The following is a 16,962-nucleotide window of genomic DNA, read 5'->3' as shown; positions in this document are numbered from 1 at the left end:
TGAGGTAGTCAAATCCTTGCTGCCCTAGGGGAAGGGTTGAGGAAGAGATGTTAGCTCTGCTTCAGAGTAGGTCTTGTGAAATGTTAAAGGCTTCAGTTATGGGAAGGATGATTATGAAGTCTGTCAGCTGCCATCATGGAGCACACTGAGTGCAAGCCAGGCTGCTGCTCTGTGGGTTAAAGCTAAAGAAATGCCTTCATGGGTGTCTTAGATAGGGTTTCATTGCTGTGAAGCGACACCATGACTGTGGCAACTCTTACAAAGGAAAACATTTAATTGGAGCTAGCTTACAGTTTCAGAAGTTTATTCCATGCTGCTGAAGAAGGAGATGAGAGTTCTGTGTCTTGATCCGAAGGCACCAGGAGACTCTATGTTACACCAGGCTTAGCTTGAGTATAGGAGCCCTCAAATCTGGCCCCCATGACATACTTCCTCCAACAAGGCCACACCTCATCATAGTGCCATTCCCTGTGGGCCAACCATTCAAACACACATGTCTATAGTGGCCATACCTATTCAAACCACCACAGTGGAGTACAGCCAAAGTCTGAAGGCAGCTGGTGGGCTGAATCCAACTCATGGAGATGCTATGGGTCTTTAAGTATTATAAGAATCAAGTTGCTTTTCACTAAACTATCTACATTTTTAAAAATCTAGAAAAATTTGCAATTCGGACCTCAGTCTGAATCTGTCCTGATTGTTTGCAATGGGTATGTGACACATGGTTTCCATTCTGATAGTGTGACACATGGTTTCCATTCTGATAGTAAGCCACCACAATCCTAGTGGCTTAGAACAGGAAGTTTTTCTTATACCTCTGTAGGCCAGCATCCTATCTGAGTCTTATTAGCTTAAATCAAGGGAGTAGCAGAGCCACACACTTTCTGTAGGTCCTGGGTGGCAGTCTCTTCTTCCTTCCCTAGTTCCTAGAACTCTCCTTGAGGCCTTTGCTCATGGACCCTTCTTCTGTCTGAAAGCCAGCATCATAGCATGGTCCAGCAAGCCTCCTTCTCTGATTCCCTTAAGGAGTTCTGTGATTACAAGGAACCTACCCTGGTAACCCAGAGTCATTTCTGCATTTTAGGAGCCCTACTTGTACCTTGTTGGTACAAGTCTGTAATTCCAGCTGCCTAGAAGGCTCAGACAGGAGGCCTTAAAGACTTGCTTCCGCTCTAGAGCAAGTTTGAGGTTACCCTGTGCTACTTCATGAGACCCTGTCTCAAGGTAAAAGGTAAAGAGAGAGCTGGCGATATAGTTCAGTGGGTGAGAGCTTGCCTAGCGCTTGTGAAGCCTCGGGCTCACTGTCTACTACTGCAAACACACAGAGAACTACAAACAAAAGCCACAACAAGCATTTTAGTTTAATAATTGCCGGCTAGTTTCTATCAAACAGATACAAACTTAAAGTCACCTGAGAAGAAGGGACCCCTGTTGAGACATTGCCTCCATCCACCAGTTGGCCTATGGGTATATCTGTGGGGCATTTTCTTGAGTACAGACTGATGTGGAGAAGCCCAGGCCACCGTGTGTGGTTTTACCCCTGGGCAGACAGCCCTGGGTTGTATTAAAAAATCAAGTTTAGCAAGGCAGTCAGCACTGGTTCTCCTCCACTTCTGGCCTCTACTTCAGTTCCTGCTTTAGGTTCCTGCTGTGAGTTCCTGGCCTGACTTGCCTTGATGTAGGACTATGATCTGAGAGTTGTATGATGTCTCTTTTCCTCCCCTGGTTTTAGTTTTGGTCAATGTTTCTCTCAGTAACAGGAGGCAAACTAGGATAAAGGACACCTGCCCATTCCCTTTTACCATGGAAAGTAACGTAGTCACAGGCTCCCAGCTTAGAATGTAGATATCTGTGGAGACCATTGTCCTTCCTGCACCTCTAGGCTATGTATTTCTGGTCTACCCTCTAGGCCTCTGCAATGTGATTCCTGAGCTGTATGGCTCCCAGCCCACAACAATTGTCTGTTCTTCCTCTGGTAGCTTTTAAATAGAAAAAAGTTTAGCACAGGGGAATTAAAGCACCACCAAAACCTTTCTTGAGAAACTAGAGGCCAGGAATAAAGGGAGAGAATTTTAAAGGTCACTTGGGGGCCATGATTTTATTGTTCGCCTGATGTCACATGACCAGGCTGACTTATGACTCATCATGTGCTCCATTCTGAACAGGATTAGAAGTATGTTAAAACAAAGCATGAAACAGTAGACACCACTTCCCATTTCCTCCCGCCTCTAGCCAACATTTCCATACAGAATTAGCAAGAATGTTTGAGTGGAGAAATGACCTTGGATGGGCAGTAACTCATGAAAAAACCCAAATAGTTTTCAAATGTCACTGTTTCAGTTGGGAATCTAATAAACGTGTCCAACCTCATAACGATGAGTCACTGGGACTGAGGAGCTCTTGTTTCTGAGATCGTCTCTGGTCTTCAGAAAGATGTTTGCAGAAAGAAGAGTTATGTGGCCAACTAAGAGCACCAGGGCATATTGTATGACTGACTGAATGCTCACATGTGGCTTTGGAGGGTATCACAGCCATCCAGTTCTGAGAGAGGTCTGTGATCATCACTCTGCCACAAAGGAGGTGATTTCTCAATCTTGCAGTAGGGTAGAGAGGGAGAAGAAACAGCCCTGAGTAACTTAGACTACTGGAAATTCACATGCATTAGAAGGTTTCCAGGGTGTTTTGGAAGAATGTGCTTCAAGGGCAGGGAGAAAAGCCTCACTGGGCATGTAGGAGACAGGGCCTGATAGTCAGGTCCTTCATCACATGGTAAGTCAGATTCAACCAAGAATCCTGCTCTTTCTTCCATGGGCTTCCTAGAGGGTGCCAAATTGGTTGATCTGAGTCCCCCCATGGTCCAGGGATAGCAGAGACCTTGACTGATGTTTCCCAGCAATATAAAAGGTAGTGGGATGCTGCTAAATGAGAAGGTTTGGCTAGTGATGCTATCTGTGACTTTTTATTTAAAACAATTCTTATAGTTGAGATTCAGGCAGCTCTACAGGCTCCTCATGGGAGACTTCATGCTTTAACACAGTGAGCACAGCTGCTAAGTCCCTGAGTCCATTCTTCTTTGGGGGTTCGAGTTTCGCCTCTAAGAAGAGGGTATCCTAGTGGGTCTCTAAGTTCCCACTCTACTCCAAATGCAGAAGTCTTCCTAGGATAGATACCTTGGAAAGACAGTCTTAGCAATAAAATGTTAGTGCGGTGAAATCACAGTTCATGCTCAGGGCTGCCTTCAGAGTAGAAACACAAATACCATCCTATCAGTTCTTTTTTAATACATAATTTTATATATCAGATATGTTTCTTAAAAGATTATTTTTTAGGATTATTCTTTGACAATTTTGCACATGTATACAATGTATATTGGTCATGTCCATCCCAATTCTCCCCTCCCACTCCCCCCAGACACATCCTGACAGGTCCTCCTCTTCGTGTCCTCATTTTTTTTTCTTTATAAGGAATTCACTAGATCCAATAAGCATTGCCCGCTGGAATATCGACCGGCATGGCCTTCGGCTGCAGTGAGTTCATGGCTGTAAAAGTAATCCTGCTATTTCAGAAGACAGGGTTTCAAGGCACTCCTCCCCATCTGTCCTCCTGCTCTTCATTCTTCCTGTTTCTTCTCCCATCACATGCCTAAGCCTTGACAGAGTTGATATCGATGTTTCACATAGGACTGAGCACTCCCAAATCAGTTATTATCAGTACTTTGACTACTTATGAATCCCTTCATTAACTGTTGGCCACTATGAAAAAGCTTCTTTGACTTGGAAGGATGAGAACAACACTTATCTACAGATATAAATGTCAATATTTAGAATGCAGTTTGCTCCCATGTCCATTTAGCAAAAACAATGGTAGTGTGTTTCTCCCTGCTCCAGGACCTATGACTTCTGCAGCCACAGTCTTTGACAAGATTCGTAGTGCTAGGCATGAATTCCTTCTTGTGGAGAAGGTCTCAGATCCAACCAGGAGATGGTTGCTTATCTCTGTACCATTTATGCCACTATTGCAGTGGTTACTTCATGCCTGGCAGTATGGAATTGTAGCATGCAGTGTCTACCACTGCATAAGATCCTTGATCAATTTTCTTCCCCAGATGTCTGCATATAGTTTCTGGCATTATGAAAGGTGGCTACCAGGGAGGGAGTTTGCAGGACAGTTACAGCTCTATTTTCCTGTATCTTGCAACAAAATGTGCTGTCTTTAGCAATAGGGACCTACCTCTAGTTGTGGTGGGTAGCCAAGAGTAATGACAATGGCTTGTGTTGTCTTGGGGGTCCCTGGGGCTTCCCCCAATGCCAGAAACCAAGAGTCTTCATTTAATAATCCATGGTTTCTGGGAGAAGCATTCAGGACACCTCTAACAAAGCTACATCTTTTAAACAATTATAAAGACACACACACACACACACACACACACACACATATACACAGAGAGACAGAGACAGAGAGACAGAGAGACAGAGAGACAGAGAGACAGAGGGAAAGAAAGACATTGATGGAGAGACAGAGAGATGCAGAGACAGAGACAGAAACAGAGACAGAGATCCACTTGCCTCTGCCTTCCAAGTACTAGAATTAAAGGTGAAATTAGCTTAGCAAGCGGTGGGTTTCTATCAACTTCCTTATAATTTGTTAGCTTCAGTTAATCCATTCTCAGCCTTTCTTCCCTTGTGCCTACTTAAGACTTTAGCCTCCAGTATTTCCCCCTCTCTTTTCTCTTCACATATTAGAGCATCACATCATGTGCTTTGGGCCTCTTCCCCTCCCTGCTCTCACCTGTAATTCACATTGATTCATAGACCTGAAAAAGAGGGGGATGGTATCTAGGGCTGCTGTGGCAGTCTGCTGCTGAGCAAAGGTATGGCTGTAAGGGTTAGAGATGGCTATCGAGAAGGTGAGGAGACACCAGGGAGACAGATGCTACAGCAATAACCCCACAGGTCTGATCTTTAAGTCACGAGGTGTCATAATCCCCCTGGCTCCCTGGTGGAATGGGGAACTCTGCATATGGGGTATGGAAGGGATATCACCTCTGCAGGTGCATGGCAGACACCAGGAGATTGTACACAACATCCTTGGAGAGGCAAAGCAAGAGAAGTGAGCACACTGTTTGAGTAGCATCTCCTCTCTGAGCATCACTCATTAATGCCAGATGTATAATATTCACAGATTATTGATTCTGGGGGGCATCTGAAAACCTATGAACTTTTGGGAATGCCATCAAGTACTTCCCATGTGTTGTCTTCGTTCATTTTTGCAGTACATTTTAGAGGCATATGTATTCCTAAGAGTGGATCTGTCACCCTATTTTTATTATCAGCATTTATTATAGGTACAACACGCTCATTTGTTATTACCTTTGGCATGATGTATTCAATATATTAAATGTACTCACCGCTCTTCATTTTTATTTAGCTTCTCAGTGAACTATGCATTATGGGAGGCTTTTGGACAGGTGCTGCAGCTCGTAGCTACTTTGCAGACACATTTGCTTCTGTTCAAACAGCTTAGAATTCTGCACTTTCCCCAGCGTTTCTAATAGAGGGTAAAAGTGCCTCGTTTTCTTTGCTTGAGGTAGAGCGTAGGGCATTCTGGACACTAGGCAATGAGTCCTTTACCACTGGGACCTGATATCCATGAATGAACCCCCTTTACCATGTACAATATGTATGCCATTTAAAAATTAAAAAGCTATGCTTGTTTCCTGTATCTCACCATCCACTCACAGAGCACAGGGGTCAGTGCTCTAGTTTAGCACAAGGGCAGGGGCTGCTCAACACTAGGCCAGTACCTGTGGGAGTCTCAGGCCCAGTGTGTGCATTTGGCTGTCTGCCTGCCTGTTTTTGCCTCTTGCTCATCTCTGCCCTATGTAACCTTTCCCTGTTGGGGGTTATCTTTGGCCATGTGACCTGGCTACTTGGACACTTCTCTGTTCTGGGCTGGAAAACTCTATGGCTTCTCATTTTCTGCAGGAAAGAACAAGTTAGCACATCTTGCTCTCAGAGATGACGGAAAATGGAATTTTGCAATCCACAATTGTCTAACCAAACCCAGATCAGGATCACAGATAAGCCATGGCACAGAGAAGCATCCAGATGCACAGGTGAGCCAAGCTTCACACAGGTGCCTGGAAGCACAGCTGAGCTGAGTTGCACATGTGTGGCCAGGTACACAGGTGAACCCAGGTGCACAGGTGTGTTCAGGAGCATGAGTGTGCTAAAGAGCACAGAGTAGAGTGAGGCAAGGCCTGTCCACTGCAACAACTGCTGCTTGCATTCTCCTTCTTGTCACCTCTGCTCTCATCTGTCTCTTCTGGGGCTTATGTGGTCCTCAGAGACCCAGAGACTGCGATGCACACACACATACAGCTTTGAACTGGGCATACCACATCACCTGCCTACTTTTGGGTTTTTAAAAACTCCACCTCCTCTTGGCTTTGAATTCTGACTTCATCCTTGCTGTTCACTGTATGAAGGTTCCTTGTCCTGCTATGCATATATGTACTTTTTAAAAAAAAATTAAGTTGTTTTGAGTAGGTAAAGCAAGAACATGAAGAAAACATTGATCATCTCAGCATGCATCCAGCAAGTATTTTCCCTCTTAATCTTCCTTTCAGGATCAGAGTCTGTGTATTTCTTTTGTATCGTGTTCTCAGGTGTGTAGTGGGTTAGATCCCATGAAGGTCCTTGGTTCATAGGTCAAAATAGCCACCTATTGGCTCACATGGCTCAGCCAAATTCCAGCATACCTAAGGGGCTAATGTCTATTTACTGCTGTTATGTGACACACTCTGTCTTAGTCTCATAAGCTTCTTTGAGCCAGCCAAGCATTCTTCACTACTGAATTGCCATTGTCTGGCATCAAAACAGCTTTTCATAAATAGACACACCACTGTTTTTAAAACCAATACTAGCAAACTCTACACACTGTTCTTAGTCTTAACTTGCCCCATTCGGCAAATGGTTATTTCTCAGTACACATAAGTACACGCTCTTTTCTAATGGCTCCATGGGATGTGTGCTCATAATGAGGAGATATTCTAATGGATTTGGCCAGTCCCTTTCTAATGGCCTCCTAGATTCTTCCCAGCCTCTTGCCATTATGAACACAGTTGACTTGAGTATCTTGGCTCAGGTATTTGTGCTCACATGTGTGAGAAACTGTGAGAAAGTTTCTTCCACGAGGACCTGCTGGGCCCGAGGCTCTTTTGCTAATCTTGAGTTGCTGTTGTCTAATTATTTTCTTGTACACCCAGGGAGAGAGATTGTTGTACAATGCTTGTGGCATTGGTCTTTTGACTGTTACCCTGGGAGACAACTCACTTTCCAGGGCTCTGCTGAACAGAGGCAGTGGGGAGTGGCCACACACCATTCTGGCTTCATGAAGCTTGTCTTGCTGCTTCCTGTGGTCAGCAGCAATCCATCCTTTGTGTGTTAACCTGTTACATCTGTATGAGAAGATGGATGTCTCAGCACGACACAACCAAATTAGTTTTGCTGTGGGAAGCCATTATAGACTGCTAGTTTGGACACAGTGGCACACAGGTACGAGACATAAAAACAAAGAGAAGGCATTACTGTGACATCATAGTCTTTCTGGGGGAGCTATCAAAGTGCTAGAGAGTGGGTCATTTTTTTTTATCTCTATCTCCCACTTCCTATAGAGCTGCCTCTCCCCTGACACTGTGTTCAGGTTCATAGAGAGCCCACTACCTCCCAGGTACTTCCTGCCCCATATCTAATTTAACAGCCATTCTTTCTTCCATATATTGTAGTTGTGGTGATTGAAGCCAAGGCCCCACTTGAGGTGAGAGCTTTTCCAGATGTCGCTCCTCAAAACCCTTCACTCTGAAATTCTTTGTATGTTTTTCTTCAGCATTGGAAATACCAAGTAATGAATAAAAATAACAATAAAAATGATGTGTTCAGTTTGTTAATTTGTGTGACTGCCTGGGCTTGCCAATACAAAAACCAGAGGGCTGAGGGAGCAGGCGAAGGAACATTTAAGGCCACATTGGCTCTGTATGTGGGTAGCTTTTCACATCTAAATCTGCTCACCAATACTTATTTAAAATAAATTCAGGCTAAAAGGGAACATCTTGAAATGATCACACAGAGTGATGCCACGCTGCTGGCTTAGACTGTTCGCAGTGATTATTTTAATTCATCTGTGTGGGGGACCTGCATTTACAACAGTGCCCACTGTCGTCCAGTGTCAGACTTGGGTCAAATTCAGAGAAACACAGTGAATGTTACTGAGACCCCTTTGCTCGCTCTCCCGTGTCTGTTGGTGTCTTGCCAGCAGCTTGAGTGAGGTCTAATCTATCACTCACCACAGGGTACAGTTCTCCATATTGTCCTTTGTATTTCTTCCCTTTTACCCAGTGTAACAGGTTATGAAACAGGAAGCTGGGCAGTGGTGGTGCACACCATTAATCTTAGCACTCTGGAGGCAGAGGCAGGGGGGTCTGAATTTAAGGCCATCCTGGTCTACATAGTGAGTTCCAGGACAGCCAAGGCTTCAGAGAAACCCTGTCTTAAACAAACAAACAAAAAACAACCAACCAACCAACCAACCAAACAAGAGGTTATAACAGACACCAGAGTCCTAACTTCTAGACTCTGAGATCTTATTTCTTATGATGTAAGTGTAGATTGTCAGTCTGATAGATACTAGGGCCACCTTGGAGATGGGTCTCTGGGTTTGTGCTCTGTGGTACTGTTCCTCAGGAGACAGGCACAACATTTACTCACCCAGGATAGACAACTGACAACAGTTCCAAAGTATGGGTATACCCCACATCTAACTTGGTGAACTAGTGAGTTTTATTGTGGGAACTCTCAGGAGGATTGGTGAGGGGTCACTCACAGTAGCAGAAATGACTCAAAACAGCTGTGTTACCAAAGCCTACCCCTGTATGGGTGACAGCTCACAAAGCTGGAAACCTAAAGAAAACTACAGTCTGCAGTCTTCAGGCAGCTCAACAGGTTGGAGAGTGTCCATTTAGGTGGCACAGTTGGTTTGGGCCACTGTCAGGCAGCTCATCTGTTATTTCTTCTAGTAAGGTTGGTTGTTCCTTGCTTCTCCCAGGAGCCTGGGTTTGTCTGGGAGTGATTCTCAACAGGCTTTACTGTTAATATACCCTTGGGAGGAGAGAGACCTAGTGAATTTGGTCAGTTTCATGGACTTCCTAAAGCTTTTTTGAGTTTTTTTTACTTCCTGTTTTTATAGGCTTTCCTGTAGTGTTCCATTTCCCCTTAAAATATGCTACTGTTTCACTGTCTGTAACTACCCTGTCTTAAGATGAAATTCTTAGACAAATGGATGTATCTGGAGTATATCATCCTGAGTGAGGTAAACCAATCACAAAAGGACACACATGATATGCACTCACTGATACGTGGATATTAGCCCAAAATCTCAGAATACCCAAGATACACTTTGCAAAACACATGAAACTCAAGAAGAAGGTAGACCAGAAAGTGTGGATACTTCAGTCCTTAGAAGGGGGAACAAAATACCCATGGAAGGAGTTACAGAGACAAAGTGTGAATCAGAGACTAAAGGAATGACCATCCAGAGACTGCCCTATCTGGGAATCTATCCCATAAACAGTCACCAAAACCAGACACTATTGTGGATGCCAACAAGAGCTTGCTGACAGGAGCCTAATATAGCTGTCTCCTAAGAGGCTCTGTCAGTGCCTGACAAATACAGAAGTGGATGCTCACAGCCATCCATTGGATGAAGCACAGGATCCCCAATGAAGGAACTAGAGAAAGTACCCAAGGAGCTGAAGGGGTTTTCAGCCCCATAGGAATAACAACAATATGAACTAACCAGTATCTCCTGAGCAACCTTGGACTAAACCATCAGCCAAAGAAAACACATGGTGGGACTCATGGCTCTAGATGCATATGTAGCAGAGGATGGCCTAGTCTGTCATCAATGGGAGGAGAGGCTCTTGGTCCTGTGAAGGTTCTATGTCCCAGTGTAGGGGAATGCCTGGGCCAGGGAGTGGGAGTGGGTGGGCTGGAGGGAATGGATAGGGGATTTTCGGAGGGGAAACTAGGAAAGGGGATAACATTTGAAATGTAAATAAAAAAATATACTACTACTACTAATAATAATAATAATCATGATAATAATAAAAGATGTTCCCTTTTAAGAAGGTAGGTTTTAATCTTGGAAGAAGCTATTACAGAACAGCATGCCTATGGGAGATTGATTGCTGAAGTGGGAAGACCTGCCCACTGTGGGTGGTACCATTCCCTGGCTGGGATTCCAGACTCTGTTTCCTGGTTCTGGAGTGATTTGACCTGCTTCTTCAAGCTGCTGCTGCTCCCTTAGCTTGCTTAGGTCAGAGTACTTTGTTTCAGAAACCAGAATAAACCAAGACATATGTCAAAAAGACTTTTTGGACATGATTAAGGTAAAAATTTTAGGTTGAGATTATCTTGGATTATTCAGCTGGCCTGAGTGACACAGTCACAAGTGTATGAATAAGGGGAAGACAGGGAGGACATATAATATAGGAACAAAAGGCAAGCTATTCTAGGAAATAGCTTAGGAGGACTTGCTTGAAAGAAGGAGGAGCGGTGAGCCAAGGGCTGTGAGGAGCACAGCTTCAGGAGATGGAAATGAGCTTCCTCAGAGCCCTTGGACAGAGTGTGGCACTATGTATACAGCCCAGTGCCACAGATGTAGAGTTTCTAGCAGCTAGAACATCAGAAGAATAAATGCATGTTGTTTTAAGCCGTGTCTAGTAATTTGTTATAGTAACCATAGGCAACTAATACATCTCATGGGTTGCCTCTTTCCTAGGTCTCTCCATGAATCTTGTTCATCCCACCTCTGATTCCTCTTTATGTATAAAGAGAGGCATTGCATGTCTGAGACCAGCACATTATGTCACCTTCATCCCTTATCCCAGAATTCCTTCCCAGGAAAGACAGAGGAAGATAGAGTGGATGAGAGAATGTGGACACATGACTACAGGCTCTGTCACCCAATTGTGACCTAAGTTCGTGGAAGGCACAGGCTGAAGAGGTCTTTCCCTATCACTCATCCATTTTATTCCTTACTGTCTCTGCTCCTATGACTTCATTCTTTGTTGTGTAAGCCGACCTAAGTGATCCCCCAACTTTGCTCTGACAAGGCCCTAACTAGGCTTCCTGAGGCTCTGCCTGTAATTACAATGTGCTTCATTTACATGGGGGTTACTCATTCTCCTGTCACTGGGATACAGTGGGAGTCTCATTGCCAAGGCAACCAGAAGTGGGAGCATGTACAATTTCAGCCTTGTCCAAGAACTCAGATCAACTTGGTATACTCCCACTGCATTCTTGAGTTTTCTGGTCTTCCATAGCTAGACTAGTGCAAACCTCTCCGTGATCATCTCTGTCCATGCTTTCTTTTTTACTTTAGCAGGTATATAGATTTGTGTTCTGAGTTTACCAACATGGTCCTTTAATAGTTCCTTGAGACTTCTGCATTTTCCTGTGTGGATTTCTCCTCTGACACCTCTGTGGTAATTACCATCTTCAATACTGTCTCTTCCCTTCACTTCCTTCTTGTCTCCGTGCCTCCCCCATTGGAACCACAGTCTCAGATTTCTGTTTCTGCCCTCCATCTGGCTGGCTCTCTCAAAAAAAAAATGGATGAAGGATCATGTTCTCCATATAGAAAGACATATGGAGGCCTCAACAAGACATAGTTCTAATTTTACAACGCATTCTTTATAATCTCTTTCCTCTGAAACATGCCTAAGAAGCTAATGTGACCCCTAATGTCCTTAATGATCAGCTGTGGCACACATGATGGAGATTTGTTATGCTTTTACAGTGGTTAATGTTTAAATGTTTATTGCATTGAATGAGGCAAGAGATTGCTCAGTGGATAGAGTGCTTGTTGCGTAAGCAGGAGGACCTGTGTTAAACCCCCAGCAGCCACCTTTTAAAAGCTGGCCATGCCTGCATGTGGCCTCACATGCCTGAAAGCTCAACCTTGAAGAGCTGAGAGAGGTGAATTGCAAGGGCTCACCAGCTAGGCAGATAACCAGAGACGGTGAACTTCAAGTGTAGTGATAGACCCTGCCTCATGACAATAAGACAGAGAGGGATAAAGGACACTAATTCTTCCTCTGGCTTCTTTCCTCACAGGTGCACAGATTTGCACAAACTAATTGCATGTACCTTCCTCACGTATACGAGCAAACCAAGTTAATTCCACTTACAGATATTGATGAATTTTGAAATGAAATAAATAGGTTCATGACCTCATGTAGGGAAATTGCTCTTCTTATAAAGTTCACTATGTTATGTCAGTTGAATGATTTTTATTATTTTGACTTACATGTGACTCGCAATTTGAATGTGTTGACAACTTTTAGAATAGGGAGATTCTGCAGGAGAAGAAAATTATTTCTGGGCTAGAATGACATATAGGGAGATCGGGAAACACCATGTGACTGATTCTCTTCTGACTATATACAATCAGAGTCTAGTAGTTGCTGGGCCCTGGGATGGAGTGTTGATGCTAGGTTTATCTTAAGCTGTCTTCAACCTTCCCATGGTTTCCATATTTCTGATTTCCACAGCATGGAAATCTTCAACTTTTCTCACAGAGCCCTGCAGCTGCAGATTGGATGTTGCCTCAGGAAGCCTACTGTGACTGCCTCCCTTATCTGCCCACACACCTTGTCCAGAAATGTCCCTTTGTACATCTAAAGTGGGTCACTAGCTTCAGGGCTGAAGTTTTTGATGCCTTCCTTCACTCTCATTCCTTCTGAAAGCATCTTTCTCTCTGGCCAGAAGTATTTCTAAGGACTGAAATAGCCTTTAAGTCTCTTAGATTCTTCTACTCCTTAGTTGGAGAACTATGAACAAACATCTATCTGGATTTTTCTATCCTTCCCAATCTTGATTTCCATTATGTTCTCAGGGTCTCATGTCTTGAAAGGGCTTGCAAGTCAACTTTTGCACCTCAGTGATTGCAAAGTGGAAAGAGCTGCACCTTCTTATAATATTCTTGTGTGTACACATGTGTGTCTGTGTTCTATGAGACAGGGTCTCTAGCAAACCTGGAACTCACCAGTGAGGTTAAGCTGGCTGGTCAGTGAGCCCCAAGGAACAGCCTCTCTCTTGCTGTGAAGGCATGAGGAGTTGATTCCAGTCTACAGAGCCTACATCCAGAGCCAGGCACTGTGGTCATGCTCCCAATCTGAATGCTGGAATGCTTTCTGCCTGTTAGTCAATAGTGAAACTGTAACTCCAGTCTAGATTTCTCTGGGAAGAAAACATACATCATTTCTGCTTTCTGATGCTTAGCTTAGATGAGTTTTCTTCAGGTAGACTCATAAAGAGGTCAGCATGGGGAGGGACCCATAGGATTGTGATTGTCTCATCACAATCTCAGCAATCTTGTCTGGAGAGGAGACAGGCCAAGGAGAGAATGGAAGCTTCCCTCAGTCAACTGTCTCTCAGGCTAGACAGGAGGTCCTAGAGTATGATTTTCCTCACAGCACCTTTTTGCTGTGCTGTTTGCATGTGATAACTGAACCCATCCTCCCAGGAAGGAGGAGTCACAGCCACAGACTGTGGTGCAGGCTCGGAGGTAGCAGTGTCTGCAATCCATATGTGAAGCACCTCCCAATACACACCACCCACTTTCCCCTGCATCAAAGACTAGAACTAAAAACCCAAGAAGAAGTCAAGGAACTCAGCAGGTCCCTATTTCCTAGAGAACAGGAGGGTAGAGAAGGGAGAAAATGAAAGGGACACTCAGAAAAAAGGCAGTCATGGGATGCTGTCCATAACTAAAGAGTCAGGATACTTAGAGGAGACTTTGCCTCTCTCTTCCCAGATCAGTGACTTCTGTGTAGACTACATCATCCAAGGTAACTTTCCTTTGATTTTAATTTTCTGGTCCTAACTCCTTTAAGGACACAATGCTTAGGGCATAACTCCGTGCTTCTTCCAATAAGTAGCTCAAATGGTAGAAAAGGGAGAGTTGTAAGTATTAAGTAACTTAGGTTCTAAGAGAGGGGGGATATTGGCTTTTACATTAACTCTGGACAGCTGAGATACGATAGCCTTTAATTTTCTTTTCTGCTTTCCATGGAAAGATTCTGCTTTCCCTGTGGCAGTCAACGTGGTGCAGAGGAAGGAACACTTTCCCCAGGAGGGCTCTTTTGGTGTGGGTAGATGGGATACCTCTCAAAGGTCTAAACGAATTCAAATAACTGGAACCTGATATGTTTCCTAGTTGCGATTAAGAGTCTTCAGATGGATGTGTTATCTTGGCTTACCTGGGGTTGGGTGCCATGTAATCGAAAGGCCCTTGCTTGGTGGAGGAGGTAGAGAGAAAACATGACCACAGAAAACCAAGTTTGGAGTCATGGTGATAGAGGGAGTCATGAGAAATATGAGAAGTCTCTAGAAACTGGAATAGGCAAAGCAGTGAACTCTCTTCTGCAGTTTCCAGAAGGACACAGTTCTGCTGATATCTTGATTATAGACCAGGGAACCCCATCTGAAACCTACATCCTCCATAACTGTAAGATAAATGTGTTTTAAACCACTATGTCTTTGGCAATTTGTTACAAAGGTGAATGGATACATGGATACTGACTGATCCATAATGGCCCATGCTGAATGGTTTTTGTGCATATATTGCTTGGTTCCTCCAAAATATTATTCTAATAAAAATTTGTGTGTGTGTTCACATGTATGTGGGGGACACCACTGGCCTGTTCTATTACTCTCTGCTCTAGTACATTGAGCTGGATTTTCTCACTGACACTGGGGTAGGTTGATGGCCAGAAAGCCCAAGTGAGACTCCTGTCTCAGGGATCATGAGTTTAGGGGATGTCACATCCACACTCAGCTTTCTGTGTAGGTGGTGACTCTGACCCCAGGTTCTTAGGCTTTCATGGCAAGGGTTCTTACCCATGAGCCATCTTTCTAGTCCTCTTGAGTCTTCCCTCTTCAGTGCAGACATCACAGGCTGTCTGGAGAGTGCTCAATGACACATCATGTGTCAAGCAGGGGTTGAACTTAGTCAGTTGACACCCTTTTCTGTCCCTAGTATAGCTGGACACTCTGACATAAAAACATTGTTTTTGACCCAACGGTTGCCAAGGAAGCTACTTTGTGCATTTTTTTTTTGTGCTGTTTTGAGAGATGTAGCACACCCACATAATGGAAACTGTGGTTCATCACTTCTAACAAAATAATTTTAAAAAAAAACCTTATCTATATTTACCTGTAAATTAGACTATGCTTGGGCACTCTGCTAGAGAAACTTAGGGTTTTGTTCCCAGTACATTATTTTGGCAAACAAGCTACATGGGGGAATGCCTCTCAAGTTGTTTCTTGTCTTCCTACTTCTAAGACCAGCATGTGTAGAATTAACCATAGGGGATGAAAATTTTAATAGTAGAGTCTAGAAGATGAAACTTGAGCCATCTGAACAGTTTTCCCCACTTACACATGAAGACATATCTCAGCATACTTCAGTGGCAAAGAAAACACCTCAGATCACAAAGTTAATGACAGGCTACTTTATGTCTTATGACAAATCTTCTACCAACCTGTTGGATCAAGCCTGTGGTATCACAGTACCTGAATCAAGCCTATGGTGTCACAGTACCTGAAACAAACCAAGCCTATGGTATCACAGTACCTGAATCAAACCAAGCCTATGGTGTCACAGTACCTGAAACAAACCAAGCCTATGGTGTCACAGTACCTGAAACAAACCAAGCCTATGGTGTCACAGTACCTGAAACAAACCAAGCCTATGGTATCACAGTACTGCAGCAGAAACATCAGCTTCTCTGTAGTTCTCATGCCATAAAGATGTTTTAAATGTTAGAAAAAATAAACAAAAATCCTGGGAAATACATTACCAGAAAGAGGAAGATAAGCATCGAACATGTACATGGTTTTTCTGCTGAAGGTTAGTCTACCTCTATGGGTGATGTGCCATTATCTCCATCCAGGGCTGGTCTTTCTTCAGTTACAGCAGCACTGGTATCATTCACAGTAGGCTCACTCATCAATATCAAGTCCAAGCTTGATCATCCTGTAGGTCCTGTTAGCATGTGTCTGGGGATCTTCACTAGACCAAGCTTGATCATCAGGTTAGCATGTATTTGGGGATCTTCCAGCCTGAAGGCAGAAGATGAGAGGCAGCTCATACTCAAGGTGACCTGATCCTTCATGTACCCATCACTCTTGTTAACTTCTGCCTTTTGCCTTAAGGTTTCAGTAATGAAGTGGCCAGGGTTTATCTCCAAGTGTCACTTGTCATTGGGTTGTCTCTAAGGGTTTGTACTTCATTATTCTCTCCATGTCTGTTGTCCACCCATATGTGCTTGTCCACCCATACAGCACAGGGATGCCACCAATCAATTTGATAGAACCTCCTTTTCAACCCTTTTCTCCATGATGTCTCTCATAATTTTGTAGTTTTCAAGCCTTATCTTTTTCTCTTCATGTTCCTTTTTTCTCCTCTTCATCTTCCAGGTGTACTGGTCCTTCTATGATAACTGACATTAAGGCCTTGCCCTCAGATTCCTTCAGCTCTTGCACAGGACACTCACCAATGGACTTAATCATATAAATCACTCCTAAACTCCCCTTTGGATGGGAAGTTCTAATTTAACATGGTCTGCTCTGTTGGTTCAGATCTACTTAAACAGAAAATGCTTTTAAGTATGCTTATTGACCTCTGATCCTGGCACCATCACACATGTATGCTTTAGCTAGCCACCCGGGAAGTCATCCATGACCAGCCGGAAAGAGAAAGCCATGCATGTAATTGGATATGACACATCAGCTGAGAATCTCCTCAGGGAGGGACAAGGAGCCAAGACTGATGAACGTGTCAGAAGTATCCAGAGAGAGCAGTGTTTCCACTCTCTGGAGAAAGAGATAAAGTGTTGAG

The 16,962-nt window shown here is 43.9% G+C and overlaps 1 protein-coding gene and 1 pseudogene across 2 annotated transcripts in view; one reads left to right on the top strand and one right to left on the bottom strand.

Moving 5' to 3' along the window:
* The window catches only part of Grin2a (glutamate receptor, ionotropic, NMDA2A (epsilon 1)), a 428,183-nt gene that overhangs the window by 159,533 nt on the left and 251,688 nt on the right, over nt 1-16,962 (top strand). The gene's annotated exons all lie outside the window — the stretch shown is intronic.
* Gm19143 (predicted gene, 19143) lies at nt 15,983-16,658 on the bottom strand (annotated as a pseudogene).

Source organism: Mus musculus, chromosome 16 (genome assembly GCF_000001635.26).
Source record: "Mus musculus strain C57BL/6J chromosome 16, GRCm38.p6 C57BL/6J".
Taxonomy (NCBI): Eukaryota; Metazoa; Chordata; class Mammalia; order Rodentia; family Muridae; genus Mus; species Mus musculus.
Note: the sequence above shows the minus strand (reverse complement) of the source record. Positions and strands in the feature narration are given on the sequence as shown.